At 32.8% G+C, this 25,298-nt stretch overlaps 1 protein-coding gene across 5 annotated transcripts in view; it reads right to left on the bottom strand.

Moving 5' to 3' along the window:
- Csmd3 (CUB and Sushi multiple domains 3) overlaps nucleotides 1–25,298 on the bottom strand; it is a 1,083,924-nt gene that overhangs the window by 159,845 nt on the left and 898,781 nt on the right. The window lies entirely within an intron of this gene.

Raw genomic sequence — 25,298 nt, 5'->3', positions numbered from 1 at the left:
AACCAGGAGAAGCAAACAAATCACCAACCATCCAAAAATGAAAACAAAAAACAAAAAACAAAACAAAAAAAAAATAGAAAGAGGAGGAGAGAGAGAACAAAGTATTACAATATAATAGTCATCTTTCTTTTTCTTTTTTCTTTTTTTAACCTTTAAAAGGGGATAGGTGCCAATTGGTTGATATTCCCAACACAAATATTTCAGGTCAAAAGATAATGACCATGGCCTAAAATCAATAAAATTTTAAGAAGACTATTTTTTAAATATAAAATAGGCATAGCATTTAGATCAGAAATCATAAGGTTGATGATTAGTACTTGAAATAACTATTTTTTAATTTTTTTTCCCAATGGTAGTTTGATTCTTTTCACTTTGTGACTCTCTTCTCTTTTTCTAATTTTTTTTCTCCTCCTTTAGATGAGATAGCTGTCATTCAGGGTTTTTTTTTTTTTTTTTTTTTTCCCTCTCTTAAAATGTTCAAATAGTTTTTCTGAAAATAGATCCACATGATACTTGTCAGAGATAGTGTTTTAGTGTTTAATTTACATTCTACACTAAAAATGATTTTTTAGCTTGTATTATTAATCTCTGCCAAAATAAAGAACTATTATTTATCATTCCTTAGCAACTGAAATTATAAAAATTTCATAAAATGATTAATTTTGAGTGGTAAGCACAGTACTGAAATATGTACCAAAAGAGCTCTGTGAGAGACTCATTTACTTTACATTGTACTTGTCTTTCATTACAAATTAAATTTACATGCAAAATCTATTCCAACTATATCTTCAAAGAAAGAACCCATTCTAGAGTCAAAATCAATTTGTGTTTTGTGCTCAAAAATTTTTTCAATGGGTTTTAATCATTATTTTTAAAACTTCACTGGATAGAAAAACTGTGAGGGGTTTAAAAGAGTATGAATATATTTATTTTTAAAGTTTAATAAGATAAAAGCCAAGATAACTTTAATAAAGAAAAATCACATTATTTTAATTAAGTTAAACATTTATATTTTATATGTCAAGTCAAGGTAATGGACATCCTTTCCTGGCCCCTTCAAAAACAATCTAGTTCACTTGAAACGTGCTGAGTTTTACATATGAATACAGGTTATGCATAATACTGTAAACAAAGGTGCAGTATTTTTTTTTATCTTTTAATATCTTTCTTTTTGCCTGCAAAAATAAGCTGGTGATCTCAGTCCAGTTCTTTGTGGGGTAAAAAACAAAAATCAACATAGTAACAGTTGTAGGGTCATTGCTTTGAACCAATTTCAGAACACTGAAGTGCTTAATTTGTAAATACTCCTCCTTAAAATATTTACTAGAAGTCATGAAAATTTATATTTCCACTAAACCAGATACATGCAGTGAATTGCTTTAATGATCATATAAAATATTTTAAGCTCAGACCTTTTAAAAAATCCTGAATTTAGTCCCCTAAATCCCAAACTATTAAAATATAGATTAAGAAAGATTTTGTTTTCAGTTTTTGTATTATTGGTGTTTGGATGATTTGTTTTCAAATGTATCTTTGAATACAAAATTCTGTTTTAATGCACATGTTGATATAGCTTTACCAAGTGACCAAAACTAAACAAAACAAAAACAAAACCGTGCTACTTTAATCACAAGAAATTTATTCTATCAAGTACATTGTACAACAAGGGTCTTGACAGAGAACTTATTATTTCTCTAATATTTTTGGGGAAAATCATTAAAAGAAATGAAAATTCAATATCCTTTACTTATTATCCCTAAATATCTCAAGGATTTAATTAAGAAAAACGATTAATTTCCAAACAAACCACTACATTTACAAACATCAATAACAACCATAATACAATTATCTAAGAGCTTTCTCTAAGGAAAAACCCAAAAATCTTCCCCTATTTTCTTCTTGTATTTAGGCCTGTACTTATGAATTATTGCTTCTGTACAGATAGACCAATTTTCAAGTGTAAATTGAATGTATTGAAACCATAACTGTTAATGATACAATCATTATTGCTGTATTTTTGTATCATTTTAAGTAAAGAAAAATGTAGGGCATAGTCTTTTGAACATTTTTAGGAAGTCATGTTTGTAATTTATTCCAATTAATCTGAGATGGGGGTAGAGAAAATTGAGAAAGGGGAGTGTAATTTGAATCTTGCCATATTAAGCACTGAGCAAGCCAGTTTTCCTTAACTATGATCTGATTCTGCATTAACATGAGCAGTGGAAATTTTAAATTAAAAATCCTAAAAAAAGTTAGTATTTGTTAAAAGAAATTCTGGGAGAGCATGGTACTGGTACCAAAACAGGCGGGTGGACCAATGGTACAGAATAGAGGACACAGTAACCAATCCACAAAACTAAACTATCTTATATTTGATAAAGGGGCTAAAAGCATGCAATGGAGGAAGGATAGCATCTTCAACAAATGGTGCTGGGAAAACTGGAAATCCATTTGCATCAAAATGAATCTGAATCCCTATCTCTCGCTATGCACAAAAGTTAACTCAAAATGGATCAAGAAGCTTGATATTAAATCAGAGACACGGCATCTGATAGAAGAAAAAGTTGATTATGATCTACATACTGTGGGATTGGGCCCCAAATTCCTCAATAGGACACCCATAGCGCAAGAGTTAACAACTAGAATCAACAAATGGGACTTACTCAAACTAAAAAGTTTTTTCTCAGCAAAAGAAACAATAAGAGAGATAAACAGGGAGCCTACATCCTGGGAACAAATCTTTAATCCACACACTTCAGATAGAGCCCTAATAACCAGAATATACAAAGAACTCAAAAAGTTAGACAATAAGATAACAAATAACCCAATCAATAAATGGGCCAAGGACCTGAACAGACACTTCTCAGAGGAGGACATACAATCAATCAATAAGTACATGAAAAAATGCTCACCATCGCTAGCAGTCAGAGAAATGCAAATCAAAACTACCCTAAGATACCATCTCACTCCAGTAAGATTGGCAGCTATTAGGAAGTCAAACAACAATAAGTGCTGGAGAGGATGAGGGGAAAAGGCCACTCTTGTTCATTGCTGGTGGGACTGCAAATTGGTGCAGCCAATTTGGAAAGCAGTATGGAGATTTCTTGGAAAGCTGGGAATGGAACCACCTTTTGACCCAGCTATTCCCCTTCTCGGTCTATTCCCTAAATTCTGGGAGAATAATGAATTTTTATATGAAATATCATTATAAGGAACACATTTAATAAGTTATTTTATAGCATGAAAATCAACAATACTTGCATAGTGATCTTATTTCCTATACATCATCAGATTATCATCTCATTTAACAATGCATTATAATTCTGAATCAAATCCTCCCTTCTTAGTCAGAAATTTAAAAAATTATGTGATATCCTTCAGTTTTGCTTCCTCATTCTGTTTGCTAATTACCATTTTCTTCTGTGTAGAGAGCAGGTCTTTTGTTTCTAAAATGTTCTGAATATCCTTTGCCTGGTTGAAATTGATAGAAAACTAGGAGAGACTTTAAAGAGGACCAAGGAATTACTGCTGTTTTGTTGTCTTTGCTTTTGTTTTTGAGATGGAATTTCCCTATTTTGCCCAGGCTGGTCCTGAGATCCTGAGCTCAAGTGATAATCCTGCCTCAGTCTCTCAATAGCTGTGACTACAGGCCTATGCCACCATGTCCAGCTCTATTGGCAAATTATTGTTAAGCAAGTTGTTGTCTAGCATACGTGGGTCACCTGTATTCATGGGGACTATGGTGTATGCAATGGATTTCTAAACAATCAATTTTCACCTATTTGTAAATTCATTTTACCTATTTAATCTACCTACCTACCTATCTAATCTAGCCACCTATTTCTGTATTAGTCATCTATCATTCAGTTGAATTCTCTTTTGAACCATTGTAACATCTTACTGTGTCTCTCATTATTTTACTGGGAGTTACTAAAATATTAAATATATGTATATTTTATATTTTTGTGAAAGTTGTGATTATGCCCTCTTTTTTGAAAAAAAATTATCTTTTAACATTAATCTAGAAACAGATATCCCAACCTAATGAGTGGATAATCCTTTTATCTCTAAAACTACACTTGCTATGTAAAGTGTCCCTACAAATAAGCCAGTTACTAATAATTTAGTTTTACACCTGAAACCATTTCTGAGTCTTGTTTTCCTGCAGTTCATTCTATAATAGATTTTATTAATTTAACTAATATTAGTTGATTCAATTCTACAAAGTACAAATGTTATGGTTTGGATGTGAGGGTGTCCCCCAAAAGCTCATGTGTGAGACAATGCAAGAAGGTTTAGAGGAGAAATGATTGAGTTATGAGAACCTTAATCCAATCAGTGAATTAACCCCCCCCATAGGGATTAACTGAGTGGTAACTGAAGGCAGATGGGGTGTGGCTGGAGCAGGTGGGCATTGGAGGTGTGACTTTGGGGTATATATTTTGTAACTGGTAAGTAGAGACTTTCTCTCAGGTCTCTCATCATCATTGAGTATCTTCCCTACCATGATGTTCAGCTTTACCTCAAGCCCTGAGGAATAGAGCTGGTCTTCTATGGATTGAGAACTCTGAAACCTTGAGTCCCTAAATAAACTCTTCCTCCTCTATAATAATTCTGGTCAGGTCTTTAAATTACAGTAGCAAAAAAAGGTGACTAAAACAACAAGGATCCAAATTAAATACTGTTGTTCAAAAGGTGACCAATACAGATAGGATCCCTGCTCTTAGACCCCATTCATTATAATGGCCTTTGTTAAAATGGTGGCTGATATATCCAGTATGGAGATTCCTTAGAAATGTTGGAATGGAACCATCATTTGACCCAGCTATCCCACTCCTCACTCTATACCCAAAGGACTAAAAATCAGCCTTCTACAGTAACTCAGCCACATCAATGTTTATAGCAGCTCAATTCATAATAGCTAAACTGTGGAAGCAACCTAGATGCCCTTCAATAGATGAGTAGATAAAGAAATTGTGGTATATATACACAATGGAATATTACTCAGCATTAAAAGAGAATAAAATGATGTAAATGGATGGAGTTGGAGAATATCATGCTAAGCAAAGTAAACCAATCCCCAAAACCCAAATGCCCCATGTTCTCTCTGATAAGTGGATGCTGACCCATAATGAGTGGGGGGAGGGGCATGGAAAGAATGAGGAAATTAGATTGGGCAAAGGGGAGGGGGCTTGGGGCAGGAAAGATGGTGGAATGAGATGAACATCATTACCCTAAGTACATGCATGAAGACATAAATGGTGGGACTCTACATAGTATACAACTAAAAAAACTGGGTACAATGAATCAAAATGCATTCTGCTATCATATATGCCTAATTAGAATAAATAAATTAATTAAAAAAATAAATGCCAGCTTATCTTTATTCTACCTGTGAAAAGATGCCAGATTTTATTCTACCTATGGAATGTCATATTAGCCAATCAAATGAATTATAAAACAACAACAGGCATTTGGGGTACATCTTCGCAAGCAGATTATTGCTATATTCATCACATATTTAAATTCATTCTTCAATACAAATTCTCTACCTAATTCTAAGAAACAGAGTTAGGGGAGAAATATATTGTTTATATTTTTAAGAATTACTTTTAAGTCTGCTTAAATCACATAAAGGAAATCTCTAATTTTGTTCATATTCATAAAATGTTCATCACAACTTAAAAATTTTGTTCTAGTGCATTTGTTTCTCCATGAGCAAGCAAACACAGAATGAGACAAGGCATTATGTCTACCTGTTCTTATTTTTATAAAATAAAATGAACCATATACTGGAAAGGTTTGCATGACACAAGTTTTATTTAAGTTAGAATAAGCAATTGTTTCTTATACCAAATTATATTTAATCCTTTTTCCTTAGAGCACATTCCTTTAAATCCTGATTATTTGTCCATTCTGTTTAATTAAGGTATTCTAAGTGTAAATCAATAGATGCTGACACAGCGCTTGGGAAGACATGAAGAAACTCCTGAGCATTAGCATGGTTAAACGGTTGGAATGCTCACTATAGAACAACAGTCACACTAAGAGCATCTTTGTTGTCAAACAGTATGGTGGCTGCTTGGGAGAAAGATTCTTACAGGGTTAGCAGAGGCAGCAAATATACCAGGAAATAAGGGACAAAGAAAATAAAAATCAAACAAATTGTCAGTTAATCTAAGAAATAAAGACCCATACTTGTTTGACTTTACCAGGTATTCATCTTGTGTCTTTCAGATTGATGTGGGGATGAGATTGTTTCCTGAGGTGTTTTTGTTGTTGTTGTTGTTGTTGTTTTCTTTTCATTTTTGGCACCTGGGATTGAACCCAGGGGGCTTAACCACTGGGTCACTTCCCCAGTCCCCATTTTTGGGGGGTACTGGGTATTAAGCCCAGGGGCAATTTACTACTGCACTACATTCCCAGCCCTTTTCATTTTTATCTTGAGACAGGGTCTTGCTAAACTGCTTAGGGCTGGCCTTGAATTTGTGATCTCCTGTCTCAGCCTCCTAAACTGTTGGGATTACAGATGCGGTTGCATCTGGCTGTTTCTGAGTTATAAGGGGCAAGTGCATGCACACATTAGATGCTAAAACAGCTTATTTTTAATCTTTACTCATTCACATAGTAAAAAACACACTCTGAGAAGGAGATCTAAGATGAAAATGAGACATGCTTCAAGTGGAGACCCATGATGAGGAGAACACAGATGTAGGTGAAGCTCTCCTTCTGTATGAAGTGATGTTGAGAGATCAGGTCCCTGCCTACCTTAGAAACACAAAAATGCTTTTTCACTACTTGCTTCTTAATTCAGTTAGCTTGGGGTTTCTGTCCCCCACGTACTGTCTCCCTTGTTCTAGATCATAAGAATAAAGAGCCTTGTTTCTGTATTACTATGCCTCAGCCTGATTCTCCTGATAGAGAGTTTAAGAACCCACAGAAATGGTAGCACCTGCAGTATAACATAATGCAGTAAAGTTGATTAAAGCCCATGGGGTGGTCATTTGCTTTGAACATGAGTACTCATAATATCAAGGGTTTTTTTGCTATCCTGTACTGGGATGCAAATCAGGAGCTCTCACATGCTAGATAAGTGCTCTATCACTGAGCTACACAACCAGGTTGGAAAAATAAGAAGTTAAAGCTTCCTTTCCCACTAGATCCTATTCTGCCAAAGTGTTTAACCAGCACAGGCAAAGATGATCTCCTTGATCAAACTTTGATCATGATTCTCTTAATTTTCAGACTAGGTCTTGATTCTTTTATTTCTGTGCCTTTCCTTGTCTTGTCCATTTTTAGTAAGAATCTGTCTAGAATCCTTCATCTTCAAATGATCACATCTTATCTCCCATTGTTTCTCAGGAGATATCTGACGACCCTAACTTAACATTGACACAATCTTCAACTACCCCTGAAGTTTCTGTTCAGTAGTTTTTCTCTTACTAAGGCCTATCCTATACCTTGGCTATAAATTCCCACTTCTCCTTGTTGTATTTAGAGTGGAGCTCAATCTCTCTCTCCTACTGCAAAACTCCATTACAATGGTTTCTATACCTATACTGATAATCTTGAATAAAGTCTGCTCCCTTGTTCTTCAGCTAGTGAGTGAATATTTTTTTTCAATGTTGTCTAAGAAAAACAGAAACTTTAAGAAGTCACATTTAATTTTTGTGCCATTGAAATAACTAGCTAGTACCAGAGGCTTGCTGACTTAGAAATTTATTAACTTTAAGTGAGGATAATAAAACAAAAATGGACATGATTACTGTTATTCTGTGATGCAAATTGGAGTTATTGAATTAAAAATAAAAATTGAATTTATGCAAATAAAGACAGTTTTCAACTTAGTTTTTATTCTTTTCTCTCAGAAGGAAATAATCTCAGAGTATTTCAAGGGAAAAACTCATAATCCAACTGGGGCATGTTTAGGGGAACTAATTAATCCACTCCTGTGGAAAGTGGTAAATAGTAAAATTAAAACATGTATGAGTTTATGGTAAATTCCAATTTGATTAGAACTTGTTTTGATGTAGTAGAATTCAGATTTGGCAGGGAATGGTAGGAGTAGCAGGTCCTCTAGGAAGTTCTAGTAGTCAGATGGATGATACCATAGTAATTATGGTACCAAGGTACCAAAATTACAAGGCTTCTTTGCTCCATGAAAAAACAGATGAATCAGCTTAAAGACTCAGCATCTCTGCCTGAGTAGATTTAGAACTAATGTTTTCAAATGACCAACTTATGGGTCTCTAATGAAGAGTTCTGGAATCCAATTCTCTGGAACTGAATCTGGGATGACCCACATGGGAAAGTTTCTCATCTGTAAAACTGGGATTATATAAGTACCTAACCTCCTAGGACTCATGTGAATATTCATAAACTGATACATGCAAAACACTTTGAACAGTGCCTAAAACTTGGGAATAAATATTAGTCACTATAAATAATAACTAGGCTTTGTAAATGTATATGCTAATAACCCAATTTTAAATTTTACTGATAGGCAAATTTTAATTGACCTTTGATGTTTGCATATTATCTCTCATTTTCTGCTTTCTATACATGCTTTATTTATTTATTTATTGAGGCAGGTTGCAGCTGTTGCCCAGGCTGGCTTAGAACCTACGGTCCTCTGGCCACACACTCCTAAGTAGCTGAAATTACAGGTGTATGGCAACACACCTTGTTATACATGCATAATTACAATAGATGTTAGAATTGACTGGGTTAGATTAGTATTCCATCTACTTTAATCAGGTTGATGTTTTTTACAACTTCATATGAATAAAATTTGTCTCATTGATTTTACATTCTCTCTTTTTAGGTGGAAGAAGAAAATGTAATCATCAGCTTCCTACTTATGCTAAAAAAGGAGGAACAAGGTAAGACATTCTAATTTGTTTCTGTTTGCTTCCTCTGTCTTAAGTTCCCCTGTGGCAAAGGTACTGAAACAATTACAAAATAAATAGTTCTACATTAAAAGGAGTCCAGGAAGAAAAAAAGAAAAGAAAAAGAAAAAATATGACAATTTCCCATTTGTTCATAACTTGATTATCAATATGCCTGTTACTTCTTTTGCAAAATCCACACATTCTTGTGTATGATAAGGTTATTTTGATGTCTATATTATGCACTCAGCTGGTTTGTAACTCTGCTAAAAATTTTGTAAGAAGCCACCCTGTGTGCGCAGCATGCATTTTATTCACCAACATAACACAGATGTGTTGTGTTGCACCCACACTAACTGAATGGAAATAAGATTCAAATCAAAGATGAGTTTAGAACTACACTTGATTATGTGTGAAAGCATAAAAAATTACTGTTGGTGACATAAGCTATCAAAAATTTTCACTAGATTTATATGAAATTTGTCTCATATTTTCATCTCATTTGAATATTTCAAAATATTATTTTAGGAGGATCTTTCCAATCTTGTTTCATTTGACTTATTCATACAACAAATTTTACCTTCTAAATCAATAACATATACAAAGCTCTTTGCTCTCTATATGCTCTGGGCAGTAAAGTATTTATTGTGTAAATAAATACAAGGTTTCATTTTGGGATCACTAGGCTATCAGGGACTTAAAGGCATTTTCTTTTAAAAATGATTATAAAATATTCAATGAAAACTTCAGTTTTATGAAAAAGTATATATATAAGTTTAGTGTGATAAAGTTATTCTTAAAAATACCTGAAAGCCAGAACTTAAAAAATCAATCCTTTATCAAAGCACTGTACTACTTTTAAAATACCAACTATCACTGGAAAAGTTTGGGTAAAAGTTGTACTTATTGAAAAAATAAGTAAAAGTTTCAATAATATTTTGTCAACTTTTATGTTTTCTACCTATCAGTTATATTCCAAACATTTATGACTATTATTATACTACCATGATAATAAACCATTAACTTGTGAGAGATGCTGTATGCATCATTGTACTATAGGTGAGTCATGTGTATAATATGGTAATTTTCTGGAGGCTACTAAAACTCCCTGCAAACCTGGTGCAATGGCTGATGCCCACAATACCAGGTACTCAGGAGGCTGCGGCAAAAAGATAGCAAGTTTCAGGTAAGCCTGGGGGAACTTAGTGAGACCCTGTTTCATAACAAAATTTAAAAAATGGGGTGTGGGTTGTAATCCAGTAGTAGAGTGCTTGCTTATTATGCATATAGCCCTAGGTTCAGTTCCCTGCAGAAGCTTGGCTCCGCTCTAGATTCCAGGGCCAATTTTTACCTAGAGCAGAAAGTCTGTAAATGCTAGAAAGTCTGTAAAAGTCTGTAAATGCAGCTTCTATAGTACAATAAGATTCTGGTTCTGAATATAAACATATAAAAATCTAATATGCATTACCACTTTGCAATAATCAGAAAACAAAAGATGTTATTAAAAAAATCCATGAATTTGATTGTGATAGTACCTGGCTATCTTCCTGTTAGCAATTTCTTGTGGGGTACTCCTTTCAATCTACAAGCTAGATTTTCTGAATAAATGATAAAGTATACTTTCAGGCTTCTCCAAAGATGGCTTTCAGTCTGTACTGTGACCAATTGCCTAGCATCAAATTTAAAAACTGCCTAGTTGACATATTTTGGACATATATACATTGCAAAATCCATCTTAAAGAAAATATAGTTCAATTCTCCTCAATTGTTCCAGGAACCGATATCTATTTAACTCTAAGCCAGTAGTTTATTTGCAATTTGGTAGTTACAAAATTTCCCAACAGCTGAGAATTAAGCAATAAAATCATTAAAAAAAATAAGCAATGCTACTGGTGTTTAAAAGAATTAAAACAAGAAAGAAAAAAACTTTACAATGTTAGTTTATTTTATTAACATTTTTATTTTTTCCTCATTTTCCATGTGGATGAGTATTTTCCTGTAATCATTCCTAAATATTTTGTTTTCTGAACATTTGGCACAATACGTCTGTTAAATCACAACTAGATGAGACAAATTTAGGTCAGGAAAATATTTTCACATGGATTATAATTTAAATTAGTAGAATTTTTTATTATGTCAATTTCTGGACATATATCAAGTATAGAGAATAGTAAAATTGAGCTGGGGATGTGGCTCAAGTGGTAGCGGGCTTGCCTGGCATGCGTGCGGCCCGGGTTCAATCCTCAGCACCACATACAAACAAAGATGTTGTGTCTGCCAAATACTAAAATAAAAAAATATTAAAATTCTCTCTCTCTCTCTCTCTCCCTCTCACTCTCTCTTTATAAAAAATTCTCTCTCTCTTTCTTAAAAAAAAGAGAATAGTAAAATAAATATTCATAAATCTATCACTAAACTTTAACACCAACGTTTTGCCAATTTTGTTTCATTTGTCCCTTCTTATCCTCACTGTATCCCCAAAATGGCTATAATTTAAAGCAATCACATCATCACATATTTTTTTCTATAAATGCTTTAGTGTTTTCTCCTGATATATACTTTAAAAAATATAATTATCATATCTAACAAAATAAACAGTAATTTCTTTATTTTATCTAATAATTGTTATTCTATTTTCATTTCCCTGATTTTCTAAAATAAGAAGAAAAAAGAAAAGTCTTTTTACAGTTAATTTGATCTAATCAGGATCTAAAACAAAGAAAACCCAGACATTTTATTTGGCTGATATGTCACTAAAGTAATTTTTACTTTGTTTAATCCTTGACCCTCATATTTTTAGTATCATATATTTATAGAACAGTATGGGTTTTTTAAAAAGCAAAGAAACTAAAATAGAATAAAAATTCAACTCACGAAAATTTTACTTTAATTTAGGTTTTGCTGAGAGTTAAACTAGAAATGATGAACTCCTGATTGGAGGATTCCTGTAGAGGCCAGGGGGCCGCTACATTGAACCTATATCCAAACTTTCTTTCCCTGAATTCTGTAACTTTACTCCACATATTGTTTCCTTCATATACCATGTCTTTCCTCAGGGACAGCACTCTGAAACCTTCAACTCTCCAACTTCCAGTGCCTAAGACCCTGCATTTGACAGAATCACAGCTCTTTTAGAGAAATAGATAGAGGGTTATATCATAGGACAAAGTTTTTTAAATGGTTCTCAGCTTTAAAAAAAAAAAAAAAAAAAAAAAAAACCACCACTAGTCATTTCTTTAACTTGGGCTCTAACTGTAACATGCTTAATCATTTTCATAACAAAAGAAACTCCAAACATAATAGAATTAATTATAATATAATTCTGTCATGCTCTGACATTTATTTCCCTGCACCACAGTCCATTAGAAATATTCAATTAAAGTGAAATAATTTACTATTGCAAAAATTTTTATTTAGTTAGTTATTTTTGAGAGAGAGAGAGAGAGAGAGAGAGAGAGAGAGAGAGAGAGAGAGAGAGAGAATTTTGTAATATCTATTTTTCAGTTTTTGGCAGACACATCTTTGTTACGTGATGGTGAGGATCCAACCCCGGCCGCACCCATGCCAGGCGAGCGCGCTACCGCTTAAGCCACATACCCAGCCCTGCAAAAAATTTTAATAATCAAATATCTAATATTTATTTACTAAATATATATGTATATATATGTATAAAGAAAAAAATATATATAAAGAAAAAATTGACTAGTTCACTAAACCTTACTATTTGTAAAGGACTGTGCTAACCTCTTTATACATAGCATGTCTATTAATCTTCAACACAGCCATTGAGGTAGGCATTATTATCTCCATTTTAGAATTGAAAAAAAAAAGAAATTTAAATAAATTTAGAACACTTAAAAAATTACTAAGTTAGCAAGGGGAAGAACTAAGATATGTATTCATGAAATATGAATTTATATTTTAACTACTGTATAGAGGATAGTTGCCTGGTGTCTACTGGTGAAAAAATAGACTTTGAAAGTCATTGATGAAATCGTAGTACATTCAACCTCAACAATTAAGATACAAGCTAAAGAACTTGAAATAAAAAAGTGAATTTTTTTAATGTTTGTTGAGAAAAATGGGGAAATATTTTGTTATGTTAATAAACACATGCATCCTAAATGGCCAAATTATTAGTCATCATTAATAATATAGTAAAACATTTGTTATCTTAAAAATATACACATTTATATAAAAATTTAGCATCAATAAATAAATTGCTTAGTGTTCTGTAAACTAAGAACTTTTAGAATTCAGAGGAGTGGAAGAATCTATTAAATATCTTAGTTCTTAGAGTCATCATATTTGCAGTCCTACAAACCTGGGTTTGTCGTGTTTGATACTTACTGATCCTATAACCTTGAACAAAATAATAAACCTTCCTGAATCTTTCTCCTAATCTCCAAAATAGTATCCACTCTTTAGGATGGTAGTAATGATTCATCTATAAAACATTTTGCACAGCAGGTACATAATATACATAATATCATTTTTATATACACACAATAAATATACCTTGCAAATCTATTGAAAACTTCAATGTTAATATATGATTTTATACATAAGTAAAATCAACTATTTGTTTTTAACTCTGTTAATATTAACAAAAGAAATAAGAATGTTATAATGAAAATGTTGTAAGAATCTTCATCATTCATTTGGTTCAAAGATCAAAGGATATTTATATTCTTTTTATTCCTTAAATTTACCCAGAGAGTACATACACACATAGTGAAGCTATTGAGAAATAAATCTCCAGAATATGTATCATTTAAGGGACCATTTGAATTGCACTAGTGGCCAAATGGTATTATATATGATTTCTGTTCCTCAAAGATTTTAGTTAATTTTTCTTTGCAGAAACAGTCTCAAATTGTATTTTCAATAACTAGAAAAAAATATGAGAGAGGGAGTGTTTGTGTGTATGTGTGTGTGTATGTGTGTGCTTAATCTGTAAAGAGTTATTCTAAATGCAATTAAAATAAAACATCTCAACCCTGCTTTTTTAATATCTTTACTATCAATGTTGTCACCCTTATCATGGCTTACCATGGACCTAATAGCCACAATTCCAAATATCCACACCTTTATTATATTAGTTACCACTTACTATGTGCAAAGCACTACAAATTATTGAGAAAACCTAGAAATGAAAGTTCTAGACCTCATAAATACAAATATATTTCAATTTTCATATAAGGAAGCTTTTGATTAGAAAATCATAGGTATACAGAAATGGCTGATAAATTTTTGAACTGATCTTTTCCCTCACTTGGTGCAGATGAAAAACTTCCAAGGATCAGTGTCCTCAGTTGATAAGTTGTGAGCCAACTGATGTTTGTCTTTGCCTCCCAATCAAAAACTTCTGCATTTATACATTGTTTTAATTCTATTTAAGGAAATTGAAAGACCTGTTAAACTAGGCCAAGCTCCCATTGAACTAACAGAATTCAAATTTTAAACAGTGTCATCTTATTAACAAAGAATTAGATCTCATAAATTTATTACCATAATAAGTTAGTGATATAAGGGTCAATGGTGATTAGCCTATCTCTACTCTCATATTAGACCTATCCACAAAATAAGAATGGGTGGTCTTTGAAAGATATTTACTAGGAGGAGATTGTTAAGATTTTAAAATTATGTTCACATGGAAACAATGTAGAAATGAAAGGTGCTTATCTTAACTAAAATATCAATTTGACTTGGTATCATTGCAATTGATAAAAATAAACAAATATTTTATCTATACAAGAAACTTCACAATGATTTAACTAAACTCATTGTTTTCTAAATGAGGTAACTGAAGTAAATAAATGTTGAGAGATTTGCAACACCAAATCTATAGGAAAATGCATTTTAAACTCCAATTAGAACAGTAAGAAATGCGTATCACAGCAGGATTTGGAACCTCCCCGAGAGAAAACAGTTTAAAATTCCTAGACATGGATAATTTAATTACTATACTTGCATGGAAAATACAGCTTAATTTCATTATTCTTATATCCTCATACTCACAGGTAAGTCCAAGTCAATCCTTAAGGTGGAGAAGTGGGTGAAAGTGAAGTGTTTGTATTCAAGTGCATATTTGCACGTTAGAATATGCATATATACAGCCTGAGAGCTTGTACCCTGTTTTTAATTTAATGATTTATTTTTCTATTCTCATTAATATATTTTTTCATTTTTCTCATCAGGTTTGCATTTATTTTCTACTATCAAGGAGATGAATGTTCTTGTACTGCTGTGTGAAGTATTCAAGCTCTCTGTGTTGTCTAGACATGCCAGAAGCTGTCAAGTGTGGAAGCATTCCAAATATTCTGTTACTTAATAAGTTATAATTCCAATGGAATATAGCATTATATTTAAAAAAGCTTTTTACTTAGACATACAAAGTTTATTCATAGAACTATAGGAAGCATTTAGCTTTTAAAAGAAATTGTGTGAAAAAACATGTTTTGAATTGTCTTCAAAGGGAAAATTAATCATTCTGCATCTGACTGTAAAAGAGGCTAAAAATAGCATCACCTCCATTTCTTTCAACTTACATGGAAGAATCATTAACTGTTTAAAGCCAAGTTCTATGGCAGAGAAAGATAAATTTAAAATGTGATTGCATGAATTGACAAATTCATCCATTAACCAATTAATTTTTACTTACCATAGAAAACCCAAGAACAATTAATAAAAATTTTAAGTAAATATTTAAAAATTAATTTATAAGCTGACTCACATTATCATTATAAATTAAAGAATATGTAAGGAAAAAAATTACTTGTGCCTGTGTATCACTATGTACTATGTGTTGCTTAAATGGAATGGCTTTTTTGAAGGAATGAAAAATAGTTTCAATGGAATTTTTATTGACTTCCTGAAGAAATCAGAGATTAAAATATTTAGTTTCTTAAAACTATTCAGTTTTCCCAAGTATGTATAGGCTTTACCATCAGAGAATTTTTACTTTTTTTCATATTCCTATACTTCTTTTCCATTTCATTTAATAAGAATTTTGTTGTTTAAACATTTCTTAAATAATAGGTAACTAAATTTCATTTCTGAACAATGAATTATTAGAGATTCTTCACAATTAAGTGAAGTTGAGATTCCAATTGGCAATACCAATTAGTCAAAGAAACCACGTATCAATGGAATTATCATTTATTTGACATAATATGATATTCCAAATAAATAAGAGTTATTGAAAACCCTTGGACAGTATTTTTTGAAAGGGTCACAGGTAGCTTACAAGTAAAGTTTTGAAAGTCACATTTACTAGAAATTTTACACTAAGTTCTATGTTATACCTTTTTACACATTTAGAGATGATAGTATTCAGCATATTAAATAATATTCTGATTTTAAATTGTGAACTCCAAATTATCTTTAACTTGGATTAGAAAATTGGGCTTAAATTCAGTAGAGAGTGATAAGGAGCCATTAGAACAAATTCAAAAAAAAGTTAACGGCCACTCCTTTGCAGTTGCATTGCTGCAGAAGTTTTATGTGTATTGTCTTGGATTTTATTTATAATGATTTATGTTTATGCATTAATATCCCCATTCTGAGGATGTGGACATTGAGACCCAAGCCACTCTAAGAAAGAACTGTGCAGTTGGGATTCACACCCAGAGGCTGTTGACCTAATATCACCCATTGCAGTAAATGGTAGCACATTGAGTATATCAGATATTAAAAACTATTTTCATTGACAATAACAAAGCAAATAAATAATAATTATTATAAAATAAATATAGACAATAAGAAGTTTATTCTACTGAACTGAAAATAATAGCAAAAATTAAAAATAAGATAACAAATATTATGGTACCAAAAATGAAATTGTTTATTACAAGTTTATTACACTTATTAAACAATAAGTTTATTACACTTATTACAAGAGTGTGAAATGGAAAAGACAGTTACTAAAATTTGGACTCTGATCTTTTAAATTTTAAGCAGAAATGAAAATCCCAATTGGCTACCTAAGTGCATAATTGAAATAAGTCAAATTCTGTTTCTTTGTCTTGTAGTCACTGTTCTATCATTCTGATACCATTTAAAAGGTATCAGAGTATGAGTATACAATAAAATGGAGTTAGCAGCATTAACCAAAGTAAGATGGGATAATTTGGGCTGGGGGTGTGGCTCAGTGGCAAAGCGCTTGCCTTATACATTTGGGGCCCTGGGTTTGATCCTCAGCACCACATAAAAATAAATAAAAATGAAATAAAGATATTGCGTCCTTCTATAACTAAAAAATTTTTAAAGATGGAATAATTTCAAATCATTAAAAACATTCTCTAAAAATTGTCTGAGGGGAGTGAAGGGAGGTGATGTGGTTTGGGGTAGGAAGGACAGTAGAATGAATTAGACATTATTACCCTATGTGCATAAATGACCACACCACCAGTCTGATTCTATGAAGTGTATGACCAGAAGAATGAGATGTTATTCTCCATTTATGTATGATATGTTAAAGTGTATTCTACTGTCATGTGTAACTAATTAGAATAAATGAAAAAAATTAGTACATTAGATTATAGTATTTTGATATAAAAAGCATAAATATTATAGATGAGTTGACGTGTGTGTTGTGGGCATCATTGCAGTATTTTCAGAAATTAATAGATAATTTGTATTGATTGTGAACCATAATTTCATCATTTTTGAAATTTTTTTTTTTTTGCATTAAAGCAACTAAATAGAATCACAAGCCACGTTTAACTCTTAAAATTTTTTCTTGGATGAAACATCTGAAACTGAACTATTTCATTCAGTAAGGACTACCTGGCCTGCTTTCTGATCCTTCTCTGATACCCTCCTGAAGCCAGACTAGATAGATCAATGCCCCCACCAGCATCTCCTAAAAAGAAACTTCATACACTTCTTTGACTTTGTTCATGCTAGAGTCTGTCTTACCGTCTAAGCTAATGTCTAATCATCTTTGAAGATTCAGTTCTGGAAAGCTGTCACTATGTATTTGTTACTGGTCTCAGAATTTATCAGATTAAAATATGCTTCCATTGTATCTACTACTTATCTTGATTCTACAAGCTACTACACAACTTTGAAATTGATTTAAATACTTTCTCCTCCACTACATGAGACTGTTTGTTTGTGTATCCCACTATCTACTTTACTGGCATTCACTGTATGCTTGTGCAGTGAGCACAGACACTATAATTATATGCAAAAAGTAAAATCAGAAATGCTGAAACAATGTTTTCATTCTTTCCTGGCAATCAAGATACCTTGCAATCATTTCAAATACCAGGTGTTAAAAATATTGTGTCAGCATAGCCCTTCTTTTTCATTTTCTTTGTTTTGCCTCACAATCAATATTATTTAAGCAATTATCAATCATATCTGACAGAACTTCCTTAAATATAAATTGAGTTGCCACAAGTTGCTTTAAAAGGACAGTGAAAATGAAAATATTTAGTTCAGTTCACTTGAGATTGATGACTTCCATCCTTATGGGGAAAATGCAGAATGCTACAAGACACACAAGAAAGAAGCTGCCTACCCAAAACTAAAGTCATCTTCCTTTCCCAAGCCTTTCCTAACTTGAGGAAGGATACCCGTCTAGTCACTCAATCCACTTAATAATATTTATTGATGGCTACTCTGAGATTATACTAGCCTTGAGGTACAGAGTCTGCCCCACGGATTGTCTTCCCTGAGTACTACCTTGTGTTAACCTCATACATAGAAGCACAAACGTCATTACTTTTCATCTTTCCAATGTGTCTTGATTCTAATAGGCTACCTCCTTTTCTTTTTCCATTAGAATTCTAGAGTTTATACTCATATCCACTCTGGTCTTCAAGCTCATATTCCTTTGTACAAATCTGGAGCAACTCCAATTCATTATCCATACCTCTATGGAAGTGATTTACCTAAAACACAAATCTGATCAAGTCACTACCCCAGGCAAGACAGTTTTGTGTGGAATTAAATAGATGAAATTAATAGTTTCATATTTTCAATTTTTTTCTTCTCAGATATTTCCTGACATTTAATTTCTTAACTTATCTAGATCCCTGATACCATGATCTCACCTACATTAAGAAAAAGAGTCCTGTATTTTTTACCTTTCTGACATGAACTGTAGATCATTAAATTTTATTAGTGTTTTATTAGTACTCACTAAATAAAAACAACTGCTTGGTGATTATCAAAGTCTATTTTCTTTTTTTGGACTGGGGAATTGAACCTAGGGATGTTTAATCACTGAGCCACACCTTTATCTTTTTTATTTTGAGACAGGGTCTTACTAATTTGCTTAGTGCCTTGCTAATTTGCTGAGGCTGGCCTCAAACTCATAATCTTCCTGCCTCAGCTACCCAAGGTGCTGGGATTACAGGTGTGAGCCACCATGCCTGACTGTTGTTTTGAAAGTCTTGATCTGTAATTCAGTTTCTAGAAAAGAGACTGAGAGTTACTAAAAGCCAACCCAAAACAGAATAGAAAGCTAAGAATATATACCTATTGCTCTTAAAATATTGATATAAAACAATTTTATCACAGAAGGGGAAAACTTGGACATACTAAGCAACCAACTAGAGATTTGATCTTAGGAAAAAGAAAGAGTAGAAAGCAAGATTCTGGAAAGTTGGCCTCAAGTTTATAGCCAGATTAGAGGCCAGGTTTACCCCCAGCATTGTAACTAATATTTACTTAATGCTGCTAATGCATAAATATTTTTTGAATTGCCTAGAGATGGTCCTGCCCTCAGTGACCTCATGGCTAGTGGTGGAGACTGACCATCTTGTACAGTAGATTCAGTGGGGAGGGTGTTTCCTTGGTGTTCTGTTTATTTTACCTCTCGTTTGGAATGCCTTCCCTCTTCTTCTCTGGGTGTATGACATTACTACTTTGCCAGCAGAGAATAAGCTTATCTCTTCCATGAATCCTCTCTTAATTCCAAGCATTCAACTTTACACATTTTTACCTCACTTGAACTCCTAAGCACAAATACCAGCATCATCCTCTCTAATATGTTGTCTTCAGTCCTTTTTTAAAGGGAATAACTCTTGTCAGGCAATCTGTCAATCTGTCTCCCATGCTGCACTTGGTACTGGGTCACAAGTTTTAAAAGACAGACACATGGAGCTGACATGACAGTACAACATAAAGGTACAATTAACAATACTTTGTCATTACTACTAAAAGGTATAAATCTGGCTTCATATGGCTTTTTCTATGTGGATTTCATCTTAAGCTGAAGAGTTTCGAAAGAAGTTAAGGTCAATTATAAAAAACTGGACAAAATATAATCTAAAATCTTTACTAACATACACAAAATTTATAATTGAATTCCAAAGCAACAAGCTCATTTACAAATATAAAAGTGTATAATATCAACTGGAATACATTATCAGGGACTTTTTTCCCTCTTTCTTTTTATAAAGAACTTAAATATAGAAATTTTCACTGAGTTTGTCAATAAGCAATATTTCCTGAGAAGCCATTAGAATTTATGGTGATAAAATTAATTAGAAATCAAAGAATCTGTACTTCAGCAATTGGTAGAATTAAAAAAAATGTGTCTAATGTCCTGGATAGGTTACAACAGCACAAATGTGCAATTTAATTCTAAGTAATAGCAATATTTTTAATGACAATGAAATATTTTAATGCCAATGAAAAATCATTTTTCAAAACTGAGGCCAGTGTCTTTATTCATAATAATGATTGCACAAGTTTTTCTTATAAATACATTTTAGAATGTTGTCTGCTTTTATCCTATGTCTGAGGTAGGAGAGCAAACATATGTTTATTGAATGGGAATGCTTATACTATATGCATAAATTTGGGGAGCTTTTAAAACCAGTTTTCTATTACCAATTGTCTGTTTCTCCTTCTTTTCCCCAAACAAGCCCAAATTCTTTTTACCAAACAAATTCCAGAGTTGTCCATAAAATAATTCAATGAACATGACAAAGGGCAGATGAAATAGGAAAAAAACAAAAAACAACAGCAATAAAAAGAAAGCAACTAACACCAGCCCCAATAGCCTTTCCAAATAGTCTCCTCAAGGTGGATCCATTACCCTGTGTGGGAAAATATTACATGATTAATTTCACTTATTTATGTAATCAAGCATATGAATCATGATCTCTGCCAGGTACTGAGTGCCAGCCTGAAACATGTGGCTATTCTCAGCTTGCTAATAATTTGTTTCTCCTTCAAGATGATATTCTTTACTTGCTAATATCAAAAAAATAATTTTTCTTTTGTTCTGGTTTTTGCATCGCCAGGGATTGATGCATACTATTACTAAACTACCAGCCTCAGAAGGGCTCTATCACTAAACTCCCAACCTCAGAAAGCAGTTTTTAAGTTACAAAAATTGTATTATTTTTATGTTCAAACCATGAAGTTTATTATATGAATATGAATTTATAAAAGCATTCATGAATCAGATGATAAATATTTTAGAAGACATAGTAAGCTGGTCATATGAATCGTTTGGTAAAAACCCTACACCAAGCATTGGTAAGTTTCAGAATTTCAATTGATGGCCACTGCTGATTTTGGATAATATTTCACTGGCCTAAGACTAATGGTACAGAACATCAGATGAAATATAGAGCTCACATTAACCTTTCACAAAGATACTCAAGAGAGATTGGTCAATGTTAGGAAAAAGAGGTTTAATGTGTGTGTATGTGTTTAGTTGTGTGTATGGATGTAGGGTGTGTGTGTGTGTGTGCGTGCATTTGCTTCCACTCAAGGTAATTAGAGAGGGATTCTACATGGGGATGGGGTCAATTTTTATTTCTGTTGCCTGTTACTCCAAGAAGTTGCCCAAGCTACACCAAACACCAATTCAGGCTTTGAAGATAATTTAAGTATTTTTGTCCTCAGGCAGTTCCCAGCTGTCACAGATTTTAGGTTAATACACTTTTTTAAACTACAGGCCACTTAATAAAAAAAATTATTGAAAGAAATAAAACTGAAACAAGCATGCACACTTCCAGATCTCAGACACCTAAGGTTCCCAGTTTTGATATTTAAAAGATTAACTCAAATGGTAGATTCTATTGCTAAACAGAAATGTTATTTTTTAACTTAAAAATTGAAAAGAATCAATACTTTCTAAGTTTTATTTTTGGATTAAGCTAACTGGAAATGCAAAGCAGAAGTGATAACTTCTTCCAGAATAATTTTATGAAAGGAAGAGTTTCTCACTGTATTTTTTCATACATAAAACATGTAACACACTGAAGTTGCAGATTGCTAGTAATGACTTAGAGAAAAGGGCAGTAAGAAAAATGAATGGTGATGAGGTATGGCATGTGTCTCCTGTTTAATTTCTTTAGAGAGGCAGAGCTTCAACAACAGAGAAATGATGGATGAACCCTGCAGAATGTACTACTCAATAAATATATGAAGGCCACCTTGAGCTGTACAAATCTGCTCTCTCTACAAGTGAACTTTTTTTTAAAGCCAACCCATGCTTGTCACTCCAAGTGTGAAACTTGCTATGCTTTATAGTTATATATTCCTTTTCAGGGACTGACTGGTTGTGCAGCAAGTATACGCAAAGTGTATACACTGAGACAAATTCACAATGATGAACATACCAAGAAATGAGAGTAGACAGGAAAGAATATTTCGTAATTTTTTTCTATCCTAATTTCCGTTCTCCTATGCTCAATTTGGAAAAAAAAAAAAATCCTCTTTCTTAGAGAATCTGTGTCTTCTAAGCCTAGTCTTAATTTTTGATCTTTAAAAGCTTCACTTTCCTTTCACTTCTCTAGCTTTCTTTCTCTTCCATATCTGGACACTTCATCACATAATCCACTGAATCATTTGAAAACTGACAAATGGCAAAGGGGAAAATGAGTAGTTAAAGAAACAACCTGAATCAGGGAAGACAGTGAAGCTAAGAACACTCCTATATTACTAAATAATTACTCTGCTACGGGAGCTGGAGCAAAATGACTATTTTATTTCAATAACTATTTAGTATGTATTCAAGGTCTTGGACAAGTGTTATTTGAATTGAAGGTCAAGACCCTTTGATAGATTATAAAATTTATTTACTATTTAGATAAACATAATATTTGTAAATTTATTTATTTATTCTAATTTGTTATACACAACAGCAGAATGCATTTCAATTCATAGTACACAAATTGAGTACAATTTTTCATTTCTCTGGTTGTACACAAAGTAGAGTCACACCATTTGTATCTTCATACATGTACTTATGGTAGTGATGTCTATATCATTCCACCATCTTTCCTAACCTCATGTCCCCTCCCTTAACCTCCCTCTCCTTTGCCTTATCCAAAGTTCCTCCATTACTCCCATGCTCTCTGCCATATGGATCAACATCCACATATCAGAGAAAATGTTAAGTCTTTGGATTTTTGGTATTGGCTTACTTCACTTAGCATGATATTCTCCAACTGAATCCATTACCTGAAAATGCCATCATTTTATTCTCTTTTAATGCTGAGTAATATTCCATTGGGTATATATACCACATTTTCTTTATCCATTCATCTACTGAAGGGCTTTAGGTTGGTTCCACAATTAAGCTATTATGAATTGAGCTGCTATAAACATTGATGTGGCTGAGTCACTGTAGTATGCTGTTTTTAAGTCCTTTGGGTATAAACCTAGGAATGGGATAGCTGAGTCAAATGGTGGTTCCATTTCAAGTTTTCTGAGGAATCTCCATAATGCTTCCCAGATTGGTTGCACCAATTTGCAATCCCACCAGCAATGTATGAGTGTGCCTTTTCCTCATATCCTTGCCAACACTTATTGTTGTTTATATTCTTAATAGCTGACATTCTGACTGATGAGATAAAATCTTAGAGTAATTTTTATTTACATTTCTCTAGTTGCTAAAGATGTTGAACATTTTTTCATATATTTTGTGATCAACTGTATATCATCTTCTGAGAAGTGTCTTTTTGAGTTCTTTATATATCCTAAAGATTAGTACTCTATCTGATGTGCATGTGGTAAAAATTTGCTCCCCAAATGCTGGCATGCTGGCTCTTTCTTTACCTCACTGATTGTTTGTTTTGCTGAGAAAAAGCTTTTCAGTTTGAATCCATCCCATTTATTGATTCTTGATTTTATTTATTGTGCTTTAGGAGTCATGTTAAGGAAGTAGGGACCTCATCCAAAGTGATGAAGATTAGCACCTACTTTTTCTTCTATTAGATGCAGGGTGTTTGGTCTAATTCCTAGGTCCTTGATCCACTTTGTGTTGAGTTTTGTGTATGGTGAGAGATAGGAGCTTAATTTCATTTTGTTGCATATTAATTTCCAGTTTTCCCAGCACCATTTATTGAAGAGTCTTTCTTTTCTCCAATATATGTTTTTGGTGCCTTTGTCTAATATGAGATAACTGTATTTATGTGGGTTTTAGACAAACATAATATTTTTAATGAATAATAATAGTAGGAAACAGGATAGAATATACTAGGATAGAAGAAAGGACATCTCTTTTAAAAAAGGAAATTAAAAATGAATTGAGTTGAGAGATATAGAATTTGCTTCACCCTTTTCTCCCACTCTTTGAAGTGCTGGGAATCAATCTCAGGGCTTCAAGAATGCCAGGCAAGTAGCAAATGCCCTTCCAGGAATCCACATCCCCAGTTCCAAAACATCTTTCTTTTTCCATTTTTTGGGGGGCGGGTGCCAGAGATTAAACTCAGTGGCACTACACCATTGAGCCACTTTCCCAGTCCTATTTTGTATTTTATTTAGAGACAAGGTCTCACTGAGTTGCTTAGTGCTTCACTGTTGCTGAGGCTGGCTTTGAATTTGAAGTCTTCCTGCTTCAAGATGCTGGGATTATAGGCATGTGCCACTGCACCCAGCTCTTTCTTTCTTTCTCTTTTTCTTTTTTTTTCTTTTTTCTATTACTAGGAACTGAACCCATGGGCACTTAATCACTGAGAAATGTCCCCAGCCCTTTAATTTTATGAGACATGGTCATACTAAGTTGCTAAGGGCCTTGTTAAATTGCTGAGGCTGGATTTGAACCTGCCTCTTAATGTAGATTTCTTAATATGGATCTTTGTTAAAAAATTTGAAAATATAAAATGGTATCAGTTGGTAGTTAAACTGCTAATTCCATCAACAAGACAAAAACTTAAACTTGATGAATGTTTAACTCATTTGAACTATTAATTGACATCAGATCACCGTTCAACATGAGTTGTAGGGACAAAAAAATAATTGACTCCAATGAAATTCTTACTTCACAGTATAGACAGATCAGTTCAAACAAAAGTCTGCATAAGAGCAAGTATGCCATTGTTTATTTGGACATAAACTTAAGAGAGTAAGCTCAAATCCCAAACAGACAAAATAACTCAGTATTGTAGACAGCTACCTCTTAAGGGCAGAAATGATTTACAGTAGAGAAGA

The sequence above is a fragment of the Ictidomys tridecemlineatus genome, chromosome 7, assembly GCF_052094955.1.
Source record: "Ictidomys tridecemlineatus isolate mIctTri1 chromosome 7, mIctTri1.hap1, whole genome shotgun sequence".
In the NCBI taxonomy this organism is placed as follows: domain Eukaryota; kingdom Metazoa; phylum Chordata; class Mammalia; order Rodentia; family Sciuridae; genus Ictidomys; species Ictidomys tridecemlineatus.
This window is presented reverse-complemented; position numbering and strand designations above follow the sequence as displayed.